The following is a 21,152-nucleotide window of genomic DNA, read 5'->3' on the forward strand; positions in this document are numbered from 1 at the left end:
CGGCCTGCAGAACTCTTTGTGAGCTGGCTTCACCTAAATCTGCCCAGCCTCACTTCTGGCAATTCCAGCCACATAACACTGTCAAGGGAAAACCCAGAGGGAGATTCAAGCTGGTGGTGTCGGCATTTCAAGTAAGAAATGTTTCTTGCAATGTTTGCAAGAGAATCTAACCTTCAAGGAAATGTGACACCCTGAATAAAGGATCAAGTGTGTATTTAAAGAAAAATACCATGAAGCTATACTCAGTCTGGTTATCATTTTCATTGCTCAAAAAACAGAAGTTCCTCACTTGATTATCATATCTTCAAGGGTCATTGTACTTCTGAAGACATCAAAGTTGTAAAAGTCAGAGATAAAGTTGTTTTCAACTCTCAGGAAGGGGCTCAAGGCTTTATTCATTTTGTGAACTAGGATTAGACAGGATGTTTCTGATTTTTGTGGTCATCTCATGATGCAGAGTTCCCTTTATTTTCCCCTCTGACTGTATATGCCGTGTGTACCCTTAACAATAATGATGACAGAGCGAGGTGCCAGTGGTCCTTTTCACATGATCTTTCAGACCCTTGTGTACATTCTGTATTTTCTCTTTATGGGCCTTTGTACCTGCTGTTCCCAATGTCCGGAATACTCTCCTCTATCTCTGCCTCTAGTTGCTCCCTATTTTCCCTTCAGGTTATAGCTTCATTATCACAACAGTAACAAAGGCTTCTCTAACCTCCAACCTAGATCAGATCTCCCTCTTACAGCCTCTCACTAATGTCTGCCTTGGGACATTAGTCACAGTTAAAGTTTACATTTGCTTGTGTGACTTTTAAAACTTAAAATCTAATTTCCCCAGTAGACTCAAGTAAACCCATCTGGGAAAAGACCGTGTTTATATTTGCTCCATCATTGTATCCCCAGGCCCTGGTAGAGTACATAGCTTACAGTAGGTGCTCAATAAATGGTTTTAGGACTTCCACATTGGGATTTCTTTTGATTATCATTTGATTCCCTATGAGGTGGGCAGAACATACACTGTTTCCCACAATATTCCTATCTGGCTGAAGAAGAAATTGAGGCTCAAAAACATCTTTGTCTTGCTCAGCCTATATGAGTAAGTAGAGGAATGGAAACACAATCGCTCTCAGCTGGGTCTCATTGGCCTCTGGCTCTAAGGGCCTAGGGCTCCTTCCCAGTGAAGGGTCAAATGCACTGCAAACTCATGTAAAACATTCCAGGATGGGGGTGGGAAATGAAAGGGAGAGACAGTCTTTCACAAGGTGTCCTCAAATATCTGGCTTGGGAAGTGTCAGATCAGATAGTCCCCAAGACCTTGAAAAGGGCAGAGAGACTGTGAACCCTGCAATTATACAGTCAACACAAAACTCCAGGATATCTTTGCTCCTGTTCTCTCTGCTTAGAGATTAGGAAACATCAAAGCAGACTGACTATTGCTGCTTGTTTAAAGCTAGAAGTTTAAGGAGTAGGCGCCTGTTTGATTTCACATAATAAAATCTTAATTGAACTTCACAGTTGAAAAAAGTAAAAATATGTTACTTCCATAATGGCAAATGTGTCAAGTCTTCAATAAATCTTTGATGTCAAGATTCAGGGCAGAGTTTCAAGGTTATAGTGGCTGAAACATTTGAGGCCGTACTTTTCTCTAAGCTTCCTTTGAATGTATCAATTCTGGACTTAATCCTATGGGCTCCTCTGTACTTACGCTTATGTGAGCTGATGGAGGAAGCACAGTATCCCTAGTTTTGCCTTGAGCACAGTGTCTCAAAAAGTCTAGTCTTTGCCATTTATATTCACCTACAAAGCAAATGGCACAAACTTATGCTTAATTGCCTCCTTGTGTTGCCCAGAATTTAGAGTGTGAGTTGATTAGGACTGGATGGCTCTGATCTCATTTCACATCAAAAAATTCTCTCTCACTCTATCCCTAGTACCTCCCTGTTGAATCTGCGTCCCTTTGGGTTCATGAAGTAAGGGGCAAGTGAGGGAGAAGAGCATTATTTTGGATGAGTAGAGATAGGTGCAGTGGGAAGTTGGGGTGCTCCAAACCCTAGGTCTGCTGGGCAAGATGATTCGAGCACATAAAAACCCCTCAAAGTATAGCATGGATCATAGCAGTTCTTTAGGCAGGGGCACCCCTCATCAAGTAATGAGTGAAGAAGACTCCTAGAGGACACTGGGAGATGGCGGGAGCATGGACACAACTGGCACATTTCTATGGGCACATAAAGTAGAAAGGCATCCATAAGGGCCCCCTGAGGTACCATGGTCTCTCAGGGCCAATTTTCCTTAAAAACATTCAAATGACCCTAAGATGCCTGAGAGCGGAGCTGCAAGAACAAGTTATACAAAGTGAGCCTTGCCAGAGGAGACTGAACTCACTAGGGAGCTGAGAAACAACTGAACCAAGGGTTCAGTAAAAGTCTAGAATTTAAATGCAACTGCTTTTTTATTATTAAGGTTGTATTGCTCAAGCGTCCCCCACAGCAGCCCTCCCTATTTCCTGTGGGAAGTGACCTCTTCCCAGCAATCCACATGGTTACAGTGGGACAGCAGAAAAAGGAACCTCCCCAGCATTGTGTCAATGAGATCCCTCCCTGGATATGTAGAATAAGAGATTTCAGTTGGTCTAGTTCTTCTGCCTTTAGTTGAAGAGATGCAAACCTCGGAGTTGCTGCAATGGTTATTCTGCCATGTGGACTGGAAAATAGAGACAAGTGATTTAAACCAAGGAGAAAGAATTAAGCAGATGCACAGAGAAAAATGGGAACAATGGACAGAGAGGAAAAATTTCCTGTTTCCCAATATCCTTCATTCCTAGGTTCCTGAGACCCAACTGGTCCCTGCCCTTGGATTTTCTGAGACACCCTTGAATCCTTATATTCATTCCAGTTTTTACCTAGGCTAATCCCAGTGGGATTTTGTTATTTGAATCTCCTGTTTGTAAGAGATGCCATAGTATGTTATTTATATGTGCAATACTGGTTACAGTAACAAGAGCAATAGCACTGTGGATATAAATGATGACCACCTAAATGAGAAAAAAGAGACTATTCAGAGTTTGGTATAACAAAGGAGTCAGCCACCATCCCTTGCATTTGGCAGAAATTCAAACACAAGCGGGGAGTAGGAAAGTTTTATACTGAAGAAAAAAGGAGACATCATTTATGCCCTGTTCGGAGGTTGTTAGCAAGGGGGTGTTAGAGGCAGGCTGACTAGAATCAGTGCGTTCTATCTGATTTGTTTGTTTGGGGAGTATGTTTGACTTTCTTTGGTTGGTCCTGAGTTGGGGACAGGGAGGTGGGGTGGGGGGGCAGGAAGTTATTAAGTCCTGATCCTTCTACATCAGTAGAAGCAGAGGCCATGAGTCAGAGTTCTTTTGTTATATATGATCTGACCACTATCTGTTTGTATATTCAGTCTCTCAGACCAAGTGTTCATTGAACGCCTCTTAACTGACACTCTTACTCCTGGCCGCATACTAGAATCACCTGGGAAACTTTAAAAGCACCACCCTGGACCACTGAAACCAGAACCTCTGGAGAGGAGGCCAGATATCAGTATCTTCAACAGTTCCCTGGGCAATTACAGTGCACAGCTCTGGTCAGTAAGCAAAGAAATGAAGAACTGACATGTTCTTTGGTAAGGCTGTTGACTTCTCCACTGGTCCTTTTTTCTAGAAAACACATCATTGGCAAAAGCTTACTGAAAAATAGCAGAATGGTTAAAACTCAGAAGCCATGAAATAAGAAAAGTGGCTTCTCCAAGCATGGAGTAGCTACTTAATAAACATGTCCCTAGAAATGTATGCACTGCCTAATATTTTTTGTGTATTTATAAGGCTGTTCCCTGGTGGCAATGGCTTCATAGGGTTTTTTCAAAGGAGCTTTGAAGGACTTTTACATAATAAGAACTACCATTTATTCAGCACATTCCATGTTCTAGACATGATACTGAGCAGTTTGTGTATTATCCCATTTAGTCTTCAACATTATATCTCACAAGTTTAAACAGAAATGTAGATTTATCCCAGAGGCAGTACTTGCTTCCAAATTATCATCTTCAGTAATCTAATTATTTTATAATGGAATATTACTTAGCCATAAAAAAGAACAAAATACTGTCATTTGAAGCAACATGGATGGACCTGAAGATGATCATACTAAGTGAATTAAGTCAGACAGGGAAAGGCAAATATCATATGTTATCACTTATATGTGTAATCTAATAAAAAATGATATGAATGAACTTATTTACAAAACAGACATAGATCTTGAAATCAAGCTTATGGTTACCAAAGGGGAAATGTGGGGGAAGTGATAAATTAGTATATACACACTACTATATATAAAGTACATAACTAATAAGGACCTACTATATAGCACAGGAAACTCTACTCAATTTTCTGTAATAACCTACATGGGAAAAGAATCTGAAAAAGAATGGATATATATATATATATATATATATATATATATATAATCAGTTTTATACATATATATAAAACTGAATCACTTTGCTGTACACCTGAAACTAACACAACATTGTAAGTCAACTATACTCCAATAAATTTTTTTAAAAAAATAATCTAATTATTTAACTAACAAGCATTTATTGGGCAACTACTATGTGCCAACATTAGTCTACGTTCTGGGAATGTAATAGTGAGGATAATAAACATAGTTTTTGCTCTCATGGAGCTTAAATAGTGTGAGAGACAAACATTAATAAAATAATCACATGATACATCATTACAAGTTACATTAGGATTTTGAAGGAAAGGTATACACAGCTAATAATTGGCAAACATTTTCTGGGAAGGATCAAAGAGTAAATATTTTAGGCTTGAGGGCCTTGCAGTCTTAGTTGCAACTACCCAACCCTGACACTGTATTACAAAACATGTCATAGACAATATGGAAAAGAATGGATGTGTCTGTGTTCCAATAAAACTTTATTTACAAAAATAGGAGGCAGACTGAATTTGGCCCTTCCATAGTTTGCAGACCTCTGGATAATAACATAGAGACTTAATCTAGTTTGAGGAGTAAGGAAAGAGAATTCCACAAGGAAATGATGTTGGAGTATTGATTACAAAACCTGTCTGTGGTATTCTTGAATCCAGTGAACCTTGTCTTAAATACCAAAATGCTCATATTTTGTTAGCATAATGTTGTTATGCTGGGATCTTGAAAAAATAATTGAAAACAGAGTCATATGTGTCTTGAGAAATACCCAGAGTTGTATTCTACATTAAAATTTTGAAAGTGTTTTTTATCTTCCAGGATCTTCAAGAAAAAAGAGAAATGACAGTGGACAAAGACCTTGTGGAAAAGTGGAAGAGGAAGGCAGCAGTGTCTACATTTACAGATAACTGCCTTAGAATCTTTAATTAAACATGGGAAATCTAGGGATGATAAAAATGAACCAGAAATGCTTTCTTTAAAACAAAAACTCTACTGCAATATCATTTTTTTAAAAAATAAGATTCTGTGGGGAGAAAAAATTTGAAGTTCCTATGGGGGGGGCAATGTTCAAAAATATCTTCTCAAAGCCATCAATTAAGAGTTTAAGAGGGGAGACTGGTTCAAGTTGGCAGAGTATAAGGACATGCAATCACTCCCTCTTGCAAGAGCACTGGGGTCATGGCTAACTACTGAACAGTCACAGACAGGAAGACACTGGAACTCAGCAAAAAGGACACTCCACATCCAAAGACAAAGGAGAAGACACAGTGAGATGGTAGGAGGGGCGCAATCACAATAAAATCAACCCCATAACTGCTGGTTGGGTGATTCACAAACTGGAGAACACTTATACCACAGAAGTCCACCCACCAGAGTGAAGGTTCTGAGCCCCACATCAGGCTTCACAACCTGGGGGTCTGATAATGAGAGAAGGAATTCCTAGAGAATCAGACTTTGAAGGCTAGCAGAATTTGATTGCAGGACTTTAACAGGACTGGGAGAAACAGAGACTCCACACTTGGAGGGCACACACACAAAGTAGTGTGTGCATCGGGACCCAGGGGAAGGAACAGTGACCTCAAGGGAGACTGAACCAGACCTACCTGCTAGTGTTGGAGGGTCTCCTGCAGAGGTGGGGTTTGGCTGTGTCTTACTCTGAGGATGAGGACACTGGCAGCGGAAGTACTACTTGGTGCGAACCCTCCCAGAGTCCGCCATTAGCCCCACAAAAGAGCCAAGGTAGGCTCCAGTGTAGGGTTGTCTCAGGCAAAACAACCAACAGGGAGGGAACTCAACCCCACCCATCAGCAGACAAGCGGATTAAAGTTTTACTGAGCTCTGCCCACCAGAGCAACACCCAGCTCTACCCACCACCAGTCCCTCCCATCAGGAAACTTGCACAATCCTCTTAGATAGCCTCATCCACCAGAGGGCAGACAGCAGAAGTGAGAAGAACTACAATCCTGCAGCCTGTGGAACAAAAACCACATTCACAGAAAGATAGACAAGATGAAAAGGCAGAGGGCTATGTACCAGATGAAGGAACAAGATAAAACCCCAGAAAAACAACTAAATGAAGTGGAGGTAGGCAAACATCCAGAAAAAGAATTCAGATTAATGAGAGTGAAGATGATCCAGGACCTCGGAAAAAGAATGGAGGTAATGATCGAGAAGATGCAGGAAATGTTTAACAAAGATCTAGAAGAATTAAAGAACAAACAAACAGAGATGAACAACACAATAACTGAAATGAAAAATACACTAGAAGGAATCAATAGCAGAATAACTGAGGCAAAAGAATGGATAAGTGACCTGGAAGACAGAATGGTGGAATTCACTGCTGCAGAACAGAATAAAGAAAAAAGAATGAAAAGAAATGAAGACAGCCTAAGAGACCTCTAGGACAACATTAAACACAACAACATCGGCATTAAAAGGGTCCCAGAAGGAGAAGAGAGAAAGAAAGGACCCAAGAAAATACTTGAAAAGATTATAGTTGAAAACTTTCCTAATATGAGAAAGGAAATAGCCATGCAAGTCCAGGAAGTGCAGCAAGTCCCATACAGGATAAACTCAAGGAGAAACACGCCAAGACACAGAGTAATCAAATTGGCAAAAATTAAAGACAAAGAAAAATTGTTGAAAGCAGCAAGGGAAAAAATGACAACATACAAAGGAGCTCCCATAAGATTAACAGCTGATTTCTCAGCAGAAACTCTACGGACCATAAGGGAGTGGTATGACATATTTAAAGTAATGAAAGGGAAGAACCTACAACCAAGATTACTCTACCCAGCAAGGATCTCATTCAGATTTAATGGAGAAATCAAAAGCTTTACAGACAAGCAAAAGCTAAGAGAATTCAGCATTACCAAACCAGCTCTACAACAAATGCTAAAGGAACTTTTCTAAGTGGGAAACACAAGAGAAGAAAAGGACCTACAAAAAAAAAACCCATGAAGAGCCTAGGGGTAAAGCAGGAATAAAGACGCAGACCTCCTAGAGAACGGACTTGAGGTTATGCGGAGGGGGAAGGGTGAGCTGTGACAGGGCAAGAGAGAGTCATGGACATATACACACTAACAAGCGTAGTAAGGTAGATAGCTAGTGGGAAGCAGCCGCATGGCACAGGGATATTGGCTCGGTGCTTTGTGACAGCCTGGAGGGGTGGGATAGGGAGGGTGGGAGGGAGGGAGACGCAAGAGGGAAGACATATGGGAACATAAGTTTATGTATGACTGATTCACTTTGTTAAAAAGCAGAAACTAACACACCATTGTAAAGCAATTATACCCCAATAAAGATGTTAAAAAAAAAAAACCCAAAACAATTAAGAAGATGGTAATAGGAACATACATATTGATAATTACCTTAAACATAAAAGGATTAAATGCCCCAACCAAAAGGCACCGGCTCGCTGAATGGATACAAAAACAAGACCTATATATACGGTGTCTACAAGAGACCCACTTCAGACCTAGGGACACATACAGACTGAAAGTGAGGGGATGGAAAAAGATATTCCATGCAAATGGAAATCAAAAGAAAGCTGGAGTAGCAATACTCTTATCAGAAAAAATAGACTTTAAAATAAAGTATGTTACAAGAGACAAGGAAGGACACTACATAATGATCAAGGGATCAATCCAAGAAGAAGATATAACAATTATAAATATATATGCACCCAACACAAGAGCACCTCAATACATAAGGCAACTGTTAACAGCTATAAAAGAGGAAAATGACAGTAACACAATAATATTGAGGGACAATAACACCTCACTTACACCAATGGACAGATTATCCAAACAGAAAATTAATAACGAAACACAAGCTTTAAATGACACAATAGACCAGAGAGATTTAATTGATATTTATAGGACATTCCAACCAAAAACAGAAGATTACACTTTCTTCTCAAGTGCACACACAACATTCTCCAGGATAGATCACATCTTGGGTCACAAATCAAGCCTCAGTAAATTTAAGAAAATTGAAATCATATCAAGCATCTTTTCTGACCACAACACAATGATATTAGAAATCAATTACAGGGGAAAGAAATGTAAAAAACACAAACACATGGAGGTAAACAATACATTACTAAATAACCAAGAGATCACTGAGGAAATCAAAAAATATCTAGAGGGCTTCCCTGGTGGCGCAGTGGTTGAGAGTCCGCCTGCCGATGCAGGGGACACGGGTTCGTGCCCCAGTCCGGGAAGATCCCTTATGCCGCGGAGCGGCTAGGCCCGTGAGCCATGGCCACTGAGCCTGCGCATCTGGAGCCTGTGCTCCACAATGGGAGAGGCCACAACAGTGAGAGGCCTGTGTACTGCAAAAAAAAAAAAGTCTACAAACAATAAATAGTGGAAAGGGTGTGGAGAAAAGGGAACCCTCTTGCACTGTTGGTTGGAATGTAAATTGATACAGCCACTATGGAGAACACTTTGGAGGTTCCTTAAAAAACTAAAAATAGAACTACCATACGACACAGTAATCCCACTGCTGGGCATATACCCTGAGAAAACCATAATTCAAAAAGAGTCATGTACCACAATGTTCATTGCAGCTCTATTTACAATAGCCAGGACATGGAAGCCACCTAAGTGTCCATCAACAGATGAATGGATAAAGAAGATGTGGCACATATATACAATGCAATATTACTCAGCCATAAAAAGAAATGAAATTGAGTTATTTGTAGTCAGGTGGATGGACCTAGAGTCTGTCATACAGAGTGAAGTGAGTTAGAAAGAGAAAAACAAATACTGTATGCTAACATATATATATGGAATCTAAATATATATATATTCTGAAGAACCTAGGGGCAGGACAGGAACAAAGATGCAGACCTAGTAGAGAATGGGCTTGAGGACATGAGGAGGGTGAAGGGTAAGCTGGGACAAAGTGAGAGAGTGGCATGTACATATATACACTACCAAATATAAAATAGATAGCTAGTGGGAAGCAGCCACATAGCACAGGGAGATCAGCTCAGTGCTTTGTGACCACCTAGAGGGGTGGAATATGGAGGGTGGGAGGGAGGGAGATGCAAGAGGGAAGAGATATGGGGATATATGTATATGTATAGCTGATTCACTTTGTTATAAAGCAGAAACTAACACACCATTGTAAAGCAATTATACTCCAATAAAGATGTTTAAAAAACTAATAAAAAACAAAAATGGGCAGAAGGCCTAAATAAACATTTCTCCAAAGACATACAGATGGCCAAGGAGCACATGAAAAGCTGCTCAACACCACTAATTATTAGAGAAATGCAAATCAAAACTACAATGAGGTATCAACTCACACCAGTTAGAATGGGCATCATCAGAAAATCTACAAACAGCAAATGCTGGAGAGGGTGTGGAGAAAAGGGAACCCTCTTGCACTGTTGGTGGGAATGTAAATGGATACAGCCACTATGGAGAACAGTATGGAGTTTCCTTAAAAAACTAAAAGCAAAATTACCATATGACCCAGCAATCCCACTACTGGGCATATACCCAGAGAAAATCATAATTCAAAAAGACACATTCACCCCAATGATCATTGCAGCACTATTTACAATAGCCCGGTCATGGAGGCAACCTAAATGCCCATTGACAGATGACTGTATAAAGAAGATGTGGTATATATATACAATGGAATATTACTCCATCATAAAAAGGAACGAAATTGGGTCATTTGTAGAGATGTGGATGAATCTAGATACTGTCATACTGAGTAAAGTAAGTCAGAAAGAGAAAAACAAATATTGTATATTAATGCATATATGTGGAACCTAGAAAAATGGTACAGATGAACCGGTTTGCAGGGCAGAAATTGAGACAGAGATGTAGAGAACAACGTATGGACACCAAGGAGGGAAAGTGGCGAGGGGTTGGGGTGTGTGTGTGATGAATTGTGAGATTGGGATTGAGTTGTATACACTGATGTGTATAAAATAGATAACTAATAAGAACCTGCTGTACAAAAATAAATAAAATAAAATTCAAAAATTAAAACAAAGGAGATTAAGAGAAGGTATTATTTGAAGATAGACAAGTCAGAAAAAAAATGTCCTAGTTATAAATCCCTTTCTTGACATTCACAGAGCAGAGCTTCCAACAACTGCATAATTCTACCCAAAAATGCTCTGTAATTTCAATAATGATGTGATTGTCATTTTGGTTTTTTAAGACTACTGTTTTTTTAAAAGATCAAAAATTATTTTACAGCATGTTTTATTATTACTCAAGCTTTAGTCATTTTTATGTTGCATCAATTTATAATACTTCATTTCTATTAATTGTATTTTTATAACAGAATAATGTATGTCAAAAGGTTTTTTCATAAATTAATATCATTTCCTTTTTGTAATAGGTTTAAATATGTTTGTATTGGAAATGTATTAAATATTAAGCTGCTGTTTTTTTAATCAAATCAATTGTCAAAATAAATACCATTTATTTGTTACTTACAGCAATCCTATGAGGTGGGTACTAGTATTATTCCCATTTACAGATGGGGAGACTAAAGCTCAGAGACATGAAGGAACTTGCCCAAAGTCACACAGTAGTAAATGGCAGAGTTGAGATTTAAAAGTAGGCTGCCTGGCTCTAGAGTCTGTTCTTTTAACCACTATGCTATGCTGACACTTTTTGAAAAACAAAATAACAGTTTTAAAACTTGAAATAAATACTGAAATATCATATTATCATTTTCTCTTGTACTGCAATTACTACAGTTGAACTGAAATCTGAAGGATGAGTGGGCATTAGCTCTGTGAAAAAGGAGACAAAGATTCCAGAGAGAGGAATAGCCAAGGCGCTGAGGCAGGAGCTATAGTTGCCCACAGTAGGAACTGAAAGGAAGTTTCTAATGGCCAGTTGTCCTGCATATGTTCATAATAACCAGAAACTCTTTTGGGGACTGTTAAGAAAATGTTTTGTGTTTGCTGGGAGCCCACGTGAAAACTATATAGTGATAGATTGTCGATAACTACCACATCCTGGTGCCAGTGGACCGGAAATAGGGGACAGCTCCTGGACTGGAGAGAGTTGAATTGGACGATGAGAGGACAGGGAGCAGAAGTAAATGGTGTGGAGGCTGGTGGAGGGAGAGGAAGTATGAAGGAAGCGGAAGTTGAAGGGAAAGTTGACTAGAGCGATCAGGAGAACTCAGAGCACATATCAAGGGAAAATGTTCTTGTGTCCCAAGCTAAAAATGTGCAAAAATGGTTCTTTTTGTGTTTCCCTCAGCTCAAGGTCCTTTGCCATCCACCACATTACCCTGCCTCTATACCCGGGTCACAGAGGAAGAAAGTTCTCTTCTGAGTCTAATACCTTCATATGCCTAACGTTCCCTATTAATGTCCACTGCTTCAGGGACTCTCCTGCATTCTGTGAGGACTGAGAGCTACCAGAAGGGCCATCTCGTCCATCCCAGAATCAGCTGCTCCAATCCCCCTCCCCCAGCATCAGGTCCGGCTGCTTTAGCTTCACCTGCGATGGGGAAAATGGCCGACCTGCAGAGGTGACCCTCATGCTTTGGAGAGCTTCCTTTTCAGCTTTCTTCCCAGCTCCACAGCCACCTTCTCTTTCCACACCTCACCCCAGTCACATGTGAAGCCAGGGTCTGACCTGGGGAGCTGATATGGTGCCCCATTTAGAGAACTTTGATAATTCACCTGCTCCAGTGCCTTCTCATCATAGCCTTAAACAGAGAACTTTAAATAACCTATGGTCAAGATACCTTTGGGGGAATATGCTCCTAATGGGCGACCACTCCCACAGCTCCCCCCATCCCACCCTCCCCCAGGTATCTCAGTCCCCAGGGATGGAAAGACCTTGCCTTCCACCAATGTATTTGGATTCCTTCTTAATTCTAATAATTTTTTTTCCTTTAACATCTTTATTGGAATGTAATTGCTTTACAATGTTGTGTTGGTTTCTGTTTGTATAACAAATTGAATCAGCTGTACGTATAAATATATCCACATATCCCCTCCCTCTTGCGTCTCCCTCCCACCCTCCCCATCCCACCCCTCTACGTGGTCACAAAACACCAAACTGATCTCCCTGTGCTATGTGGCTGATTCCCACTAGCTATCTATTTTATATTTGGTAGTATATATATGTCAATGCTACTCTCTCACATCGTCCCAGCTTACCCTTCCCCCTCCCTATCAGAATAACTGTACTTGTGCTCTGTCACGTCGAGCTGTGGACGTGACCAGCTAGTACTGAATGATGCCATCATTCATTCGTTCTTTTGTTCATTCACCAAATGTGCTCAGTGTTTACTACTCATCAGCCACTCTGCCAAGTGGAAAAGAATAAGATATGCACCCCCCCCCCAGAAGCTCAGTATTTAGTGGCAGACAGTCTCATAAACACCATTACAATACAATGACAATGACTGCACTGCACCCTGAATTTTAGATCCTGTGCGATACCCTGTGCAACATGCGTTTGTTTTGATGGCAAGCACCTTACGCTCTATGTGTTTGTAAAAATATTTAGTGTCAAAAATCTTGGTAAACAATATTGTGTTGTTACTCCCCCTAAAACTGGAAAATCTTATCAGGGCAGCTGAAGTTAGATCAAGCAGCTGCTTAATACGTGGCCGATTTATCATGTCATGGAACATGTGTGGGGAGAAAATGATTGTCTGAAACAATCAGGAAAACAATCATGTTAAAAAAGAAATAATAAAGGGAGCCCACTGAGAGGACTAGACTTAGTTGTTTTATTTTGGTAATTAATAATCCTAAATAAATGAGCTGAAGATTGCCAAAATTATCAAAACGATTAACCTTCTGTCAAGCCATACGACAGCCCGATGCAGCTCTTAGAAAGTCAGTTAAGCTGTGTGACAAACGTGATTCAAGAGGCCCCATCCTAAAGGCTTAGTTCAAAGGCTGGAGATATGGTTCTATAAAGAGTTACAATAAATTAAACACTGCATGTAGACCAGTGGTTCTAAAACTTGAGCCTGCAGCAGAATCACATGGAGGTCTTTTTAAAACACAGATTGCTGAGCTCCACCCCGAATGTTTCCAAATCAGTAGGTCTGGGATAAGGCCCAAAATTTGAATTCCTAATAAATTCCCAGATGCTGCTGATGCTGCTGGTCAAGGACCACACTGGCTATGGACCCTGGGTGCACATCAACATCACCTGGGGTGTTTTTCAAACGTTCTCAGGCCTTCACAAAACAATTAAATCATAATTTTCAGAGGTATGCCACAGGCTGCAGTGTTTTTTTTAAAGTTCCCAGTTGATTCCAACCTGTAGCCAGAGCTGAGAACCACTAGGTAGGGTAAATGCCAGCAGAAAACATTAGTAACTCTCAGAATACATGTGATACATGTGATAGAGAAGATAATACAGATAATACAGAATACATGTGATAGAGAAGATAATAAAGAATAAGAATTTGAGGACTGAAAGCCTCAACCAAAATCCCAAATGGGATCTGCAGAAACAGTGTTACTATGTTTTGGGGAGACTTAAGAGTCTCAGAAGTTTCCAGGTGAAAAACTTTAGCATAGGAATTTTACCTAAATCTAATGAGAGTGGGAGGGAATGAGCACTTTGGACTGGTTAGCTGTGTAATTATGTAACCTGGAGAATATTGACAAATCACCTCCCAAAACATAGACACCCACTAGACACAAGTGCAATATTTTCTCTCTGTAGAAGATACACTAATGTCAGGGCCTCTGAACCCCAGTCCCTTCTGAGGGAACTAGCTCTGCAGAAGTTGGTCTAGAAGACCAACATTGGCCGGGTATTTTGCCCCACCTCTCCTTACACTGTCCCACCCCTCCAGCCCAGCAGATTGAGCCGGGGTGAGCTCTTGACACAAAGACAGCCAATCATCTGCCTATAGCAAGTCCTCCTGGGCACTGCGGGTTCTGTGCAAACAGAAATGAGAGATATTTGCTGAGCCATCAGAGTTCCTCTCTTGTTTTGGGGACTGAAAATAGAGGAAGAATAAGGCGATTGGTAGTGTGGGGCAGGTGTGGGCGTCCTAGAGCAGAGTGGATGCTCTAGAGAAGCTGGTCCTGGCAGAGGAGGAGTCCAAGGGCAGATTCCTGAAATACCTTGAACTGCCTTAGATCCCAGCCCCTCTCCACCTCCTGGCTTCAGAAGACTAAACCTATTGGGTGTATTTCCATAAAATTCCGCATCCACATTTGCCCCAAACGTAGGTTTAGAAAAACTTTAGAAAATCCCATTTCTGAGTTACCAGAGTCTCTGCTACCCTTGACCAAGAGAGTAGTCTATTGACAGGAGTCTGACATACAGACTTCCCTTCAGAGACCATGCTTCTCCCCTCTCCTTTCACATTTATGCCCATTCCCCAGGAAGAGCTGTCATGGCATGTAATGGGCATGGTCTTGTCTGAGGACAAGAAGGTCAATTTGTTCAGGAGCTGTAAATTTAATTTCTCTGGTGTCGGGATCTTTATTTCTTTGGCTTTATTTTGGGCCCTTTAATACCTTATAAGACTGTGAGGAAGACGGAATAGAAAAGTACATCAAGCATTTAATAGAACAGTGCACCCACACATGTATACTCGAGTCAGACTGCCTGGGGTCAAATCTCAACCCTACACCTTCCTGACTGTGTGACATTCCATAGGTTACTTAAATCTCTGAGCACAGAGATTAGTAGAACCCTCCTCATCCAGTTGGGAGGAAAAATCTTAGCCCATTGCCTTGTGCAATGTAAGCAATTCCATCAATGCCAGCTATGATTACTATACAAATACAAGAAATTATTTACTCATTTAAAGGGCTCTCTGGAGGGGAATGGATTCACACATTTAGAAATTGGTAAAAGGCCTGACAATTAGATTGGCCTCTCACTGTAGATCTCTTACCTATAACTGTGATTTCAGTTAAATCTGCAGTAACAGAAAACCATCTGGAACCTTTGGATAAGCAGCAATAAATCATTCTTGGGCCTCAGGGAGACTCTGCAAAACTTCTTGGAAGCAAGGCTGTCCCATGGGCAATTAAAATACAGGCATGGAGATAAGAAAAGCTCCACTAATTAAAACATAGCACATGAGGTCATGAGGGACTCATCGACCTACCTGTGATCTTACACTTGCCTCATCTACTCTGCGATTTCAAGCCCTGTCCTGCCTTCTGGGACAGGATACAGGCATGTGAGGCTCCAGGAGGGAAAAACAAGTGAGAGATGCTCCCCCAGACATAAACTCTTTAATCTTGACATCAGGCAGCAAGCAAGCCCCTTCAGCAAGGGAATTCACACAATCAAAAAGACCTGGGCCAAATTAGACTGACTTTTTTTGTCTTTAATGACGCCAAACGTATAAAAAAAAAAAAAAGGAAGAGGGGACTGTGGAAATGCCTATATTTGCAAGGGTCTTGGAAACAGAGAAGCAAGTCTTACTAGGTCTCCATATATAAAAATCTGGACTGCCAGTTCTTCTAGATTCTGATCTTCCACATGAAAATTTACAATATCTTAATTGTCCAATACGTGTTTTACTGATTACAGTAAGCTTTCAGCTTTCCTGAATGGATGGGGGGAAAGGTTTTTCTGTCTGGATTGTTAAATAAATAGTATATAATGGCATTCTCAGTATGAAAAATGAGCTGAATAATATAAAATGTCACATAAAATAGACAATCAGCTAACTCCTTAGACTAGGATGGTTAGAACTTTCTGTTAGAACTTTGTGTTGAAGGAGGCGTCTTACATCTGTGCTATTTTGGGAGCCACTAGCCACAAATAGAGCCATATGTGTAGCAAAATGTGGTTGTTACAACTGAGATACAGAGTTTTTTAAAAAAAATTTTAACATCTTTCATGGAGTATAATTGCTTTACAATGGTGTGTTAGTTTCTGCTTTATAACAAAGTGAATCAGCTATATATATGCTTATATCTCTGCCCTCTTGTGTCTCCCTCCCTGTCACTCTCCCTATCCCACCCCTCTAGGTGGTCAAAAAGCACCGAGCTGATCTCCCTGTGCTATGCAGTTGCTTCCCACTAGCTATCTATTTTACATTTCAGAGTATATATAAGTCCATGCCACTCTCTCACTTCACCCCATCTTACGCTTACCCCTTACTGTGTCCTCAAGGCCATTTTCTACATCTGCATCTTTATTCCTGTCCTGCCCCTAGGTTCTTCATAACAATTTTTTCTTTTTTTTTTAGATTCCATATATATGTGTTAGCATACAGTATTTGTTTTTCTCTTTCTAACTCACTTCACTCTGTATGACAGACTCTAAGTCCATCCACCTAACTACAAATAACTCAATTTCATTTCTTTGTATGGCTGAGTAGTATTCCATTATATATATGTGCCACAACTTCTTTAACCATTCATCTGTTGATGGGCACTTAGGTTGCTTCCATGTCCTGGCTACTGTAAATAGGGCTTCAATGAACATTGTTGTACATGACTCTATTTGAATGATGGTTTTCTCATGGTATATACCCAGGAGTGGGATTTCTCGGTCATATGGTAGTTCTATTTTTAGTTTTTTAAGGAACCTCCAAAATGTTCTCCATAGTGGCTGTATCAATTTACATTCCAACCAACAGTGCAAGAGGGTTCCCTTTTCTCCACACCCTCTCCAGTATTTATCGTTTGTAGATTTGTTGATGATGGCCTTTCTGACTGACAAGTGTGAGGTGATACCTCATTGTGGTTTTGATCTGCATTTCTTTAATAATTAGTGAAGTTGAGCATTCTTTCATGTGTTTCTTGGCAATCTGTATATCTTCTTCGGAGAAATATCTATTTAGGTCTTCTGCCCATTTTTGGATGGGGTTGTTTGTTTTTTGATACTGAGTTGCATGAGCTGCTACTAAAATTGGAGGTTAATCGTTTGTCAGTTGTTTCATTGCCAAATATTTTCTCCCATTCTGAGGGTTGTCTTTTCGTCTTGTTTATGATTTCCTTTGCTGTGCAAAAGCTTTTAAGTTTCATTAAGTACCATTTGTTTATTTTTGTTTTTATTTCCATTTCCCTAGGAGGTGGGTCAAAAAGGATCTTGCTGTGATTTATGTCATAGAGTGTTCTGCCTAAGTTTTCCTCTAAGAGTTTGATAGTGTCTGGACTTACATTTAGGTCTTTAATCCATTTTGAATTTATTTTTGTGTATGGTGTTAGGGAGTGTTCTAATTTCATTCTTTTACATGTAGCTGTCCAGTTTTCCCAGCACCACTTATTGAAGAGACTGTCTTTTCTCCATTGTATATCCTTGCCTCCTTTTTCATAGATTAGCTGACCATAGGTGTGTGGTTTTATCTCTGGGTTTTCTATCCTGTTCCATTGACCTATGTTTCTGTTTTGGGGCCAGTACAATATTGTCTGATTACTGTAGCTTTGTAGTATAGTCTGAAGTCAGGGAGTCTGATCCCTCCAGCTTCATTTCTTTTCCTAAAGACTGCTTTGGCTATTTGGGGTCTTTTGTGTCTCAGTACAAATTTTAAGATTCTTTGTTCTAGTTCTGAAAAAACTGCCATTGGTAATATGATAGGGATTGCATGGAATCTGTAGACTTCTTTGGGTAGTATAGTCATTTTCACATTGTTGATTCTTCCAATCCAAGAACATGGTATATCTCTCCATTTCTTGGTATAATCTTTAATTTCTTTCATCAGTGTCTTATTGTTTTCTGCATACAGGTCTTTTGTCTCCTTAGGTAGGTTTATTCCTAGGTATTTTATTCTTTTTGTCGCAATGACAAATGGGAGCGTTTCCTTAATTTCTCTTTCAGATTTTTCATCATTAGTTTATAGGAATGCAAGAGATTTCTGTGCATTAATTTTGTATCCTGCTACTTTACCAAATTCATTGATAGCTCTAGTAGTTTTCTGGGGGCATCTTTAGGATTCTCTAAGTATAGTATCATGTCATCTGCAAACAGTTACAGTTTTACTTCTTATTTTCCAATTTTGTATTTCTTTTTCCACTCTGATTGCCGTGGCTGGGACTTCCAAAACTATGTTGAATAATAGTGATGAGAGTGGACATCCTTGTCTTTTTCCTGATCTTAGAGGAAATGCTTTCAGTATTTCATCACTGAGAATGATGTTTGCTGTGGGTGTGTCATATGTGGCCTTTAATCTGTTGAGGTAGTTTCCCTCTGTGCCCACTCTCTGGAGAGTTTTTATCATAAATCGGTGTTGAATTTTGTCAAAAGCTTTTTCTGCATCTATTGAGACGATCATATGGTTTTTCTTCTTCAATTTGTTAATATGGTGTATCACTTTGCTTGATTTGCGTATATTAAAGAATCTTTGTATCCCTGGGATAAATCCCACTTGATCATGGTGTACGATCCTTTTAATGTGTTGTTGGATTCTGTTTGCTAGTATTTTGTTGAGGATTTTTGCATCTATATTCATCAGTGATATTGGTCTGTAATTTTCTTCTTTTGTAGTATCTTTGTCTGGTTTTGGTACCAGGTGATGATGGCCTCATACAATGAGTTTGGGAGTGTTCCTTCCTCTGCAATTTTTTGGAAGAGTTTGAGAAAGATGGGTATTAGCTCTTCCCTAAATGTTTGATAGAATTCACTGTGTAGCCATCTGGTCCTGGACATTTTTTGGTTGGAAAAAAAATTTTTTTTATACAAAACTATTTTTATTCTGCCTTCTTTGGGGAACAGATTTAAGCAATTTATCTTTTTTCAGACTATGCAAAATAAAGACTTCATTCTCTATTCTCTCCCTATATTCCACTTCCTACTATTGCTTTTCAGTGACCTCTCAAGCAGTAGCAAAACAAGAAATATAGTGGAAAGATAGAAGAAATGAAAAGAAATCAGGGGAAGAAGAAAAGGTAGAGGAATAAAGGAAGAATCTGATATTGGCATTGAGGTTACTTTGGAATTCCAAGGTGGCATGTAGCAAGCATCTCATCCGAATGCTGGTGCAAGCCCAGTTGCACATCCAACGGTAGATTCACATATACAGTGTCTCCACACATACACACACACTCAGCACCCACAATGATAACTCTGGCCAAAATTCACTTTATACTTTTGCAAATTAAATATATATAAATAAATATATATATATATTACATCATTATTGGAGTATAATTGCTTTACAATTGTGTGTTCGTTTCTGCTTTATAACAAAGTGAATCAGCTGTACATACACATATACCCCCATATCTCTTCTCTTGTGTCTCCCTCCCTCTCATCCTCCCTATCCCACCCCTCTAGGTGGTCACAAAGCACCGAGTTGATCTCCCTGTGTTATGCAGCTGCTTCCCACTAGCTATCTACTTTACGTTTGGTAGTGTATATATGTCCAAGCCACTCTCTCACTTCGTCACAGCTTACCCTTCCCCCTCCCAATATCCTCAAGTCCATTCTCTGGTAGGTCTGTGTCTTTATTTCTGGCTTACCCCTAGGTTCTTCATGACATTTTTTTCTTAAATTCCATATCTGTGTGTTAGCATACGGTATTTTTCTTTCTCTTTCAGACTAACTTCACTCTGTATGACAGACTCTAGGTCCATCCACCTCATTACGATAGCTCAATTTTGTTTCTTTTTATGGCTGAGAAATATTCCATTGTATATAGGTGCCACATCTTATTTATCCATTCATCTAATGATGGACACTTAGGTTGTTTCCATCTCCTGGCTATTGTAAACAGAGCTGCAATGAACATTTTGGTACATGACTCTTTTGAATTATGGTTTTCTCAGGGTATATGCCCAGTAGTGGGATTCCTGGGTCACATGGTAGTTGTATTTGTAGTGTTTTAAGGAACATCCATACTATTCTCCATAGTGGCTGTACCAATTCACATTCCCACCAGCAGTGCAAGAGTGTTCCCTTTTCTCCACACCCTCTCTAGCATTTATTGTTTCTAGATTTTTTGATGATGGCCATTCTGACTGGTGTGAGATGATATCTCATTGTAGTTTTGATTTTCATTTCTCTAATGATTAATGATGTTGAGCATTCTTTCATGTGTGTGTTGGCAGTCTGTATATCTTCTTTGGAGAAATGTCTATTTAGGTCTTTGGCCCATTTTTGGATTGGGTTGCTTGTTTTTTTTGTTATTAAGCTGCATGAGCTGCTTGTAAATTTTGGAGATTAATCCTTTGTCAGTTGCTTCATTTGCAAATATTTTCTCCCATTCTGAGGCTGTCTTTTGCCTTGTTTATGGTTTCCTTTGCTGTGCAAAAGCTTTGATGTTTCATTACGTGCCATTTGTTTATTTTTGTTTTTATTTCCATTTCTCTAGGAGGTGGGTCAAAAAGGATCTTGCTGTGAATTATGTCATAGAGTCTTCTGCCGATGTTTTCTTCTAAGAGTTTGACAGTTTCTGGTCTTACATTTAAGTCTTTAATCCATTTTGAGCTTATTTTTGTGTATGGTGTTAGGGAGTGATCTAATCTCATATTTTTACATGTACCTGTCCAGTTTTCCCAGCACCACTTATTGAAGAGGCTGTCCTTTCTCCACTATACATTCCTGCCTTCTTTATCAAAGATATGGTGACCATATGTGTGTGGGTTTATCTCTGGGCTTTCTATCCTGTCCCATTGATCTATATTTCTGTTTTTGTACCATACTGTCTTGACTACTGTAGCATTTTAGTACAGTCTAAAATCAGGGAGCCTGATTCCTCCAGCTCTGTTTTTCGTTCTCAAGATTGCTTTGGCTATTCGGG

This window comes from Leucopleurus acutus (assembly GCF_964270905.1).
Source record: "Leucopleurus acutus genome assembly, chromosome: 5".
Taxonomy (NCBI): domain Eukaryota; kingdom Metazoa; phylum Chordata; class Mammalia; order Artiodactyla; family Delphinidae; genus Leucopleurus; species Leucopleurus acutus.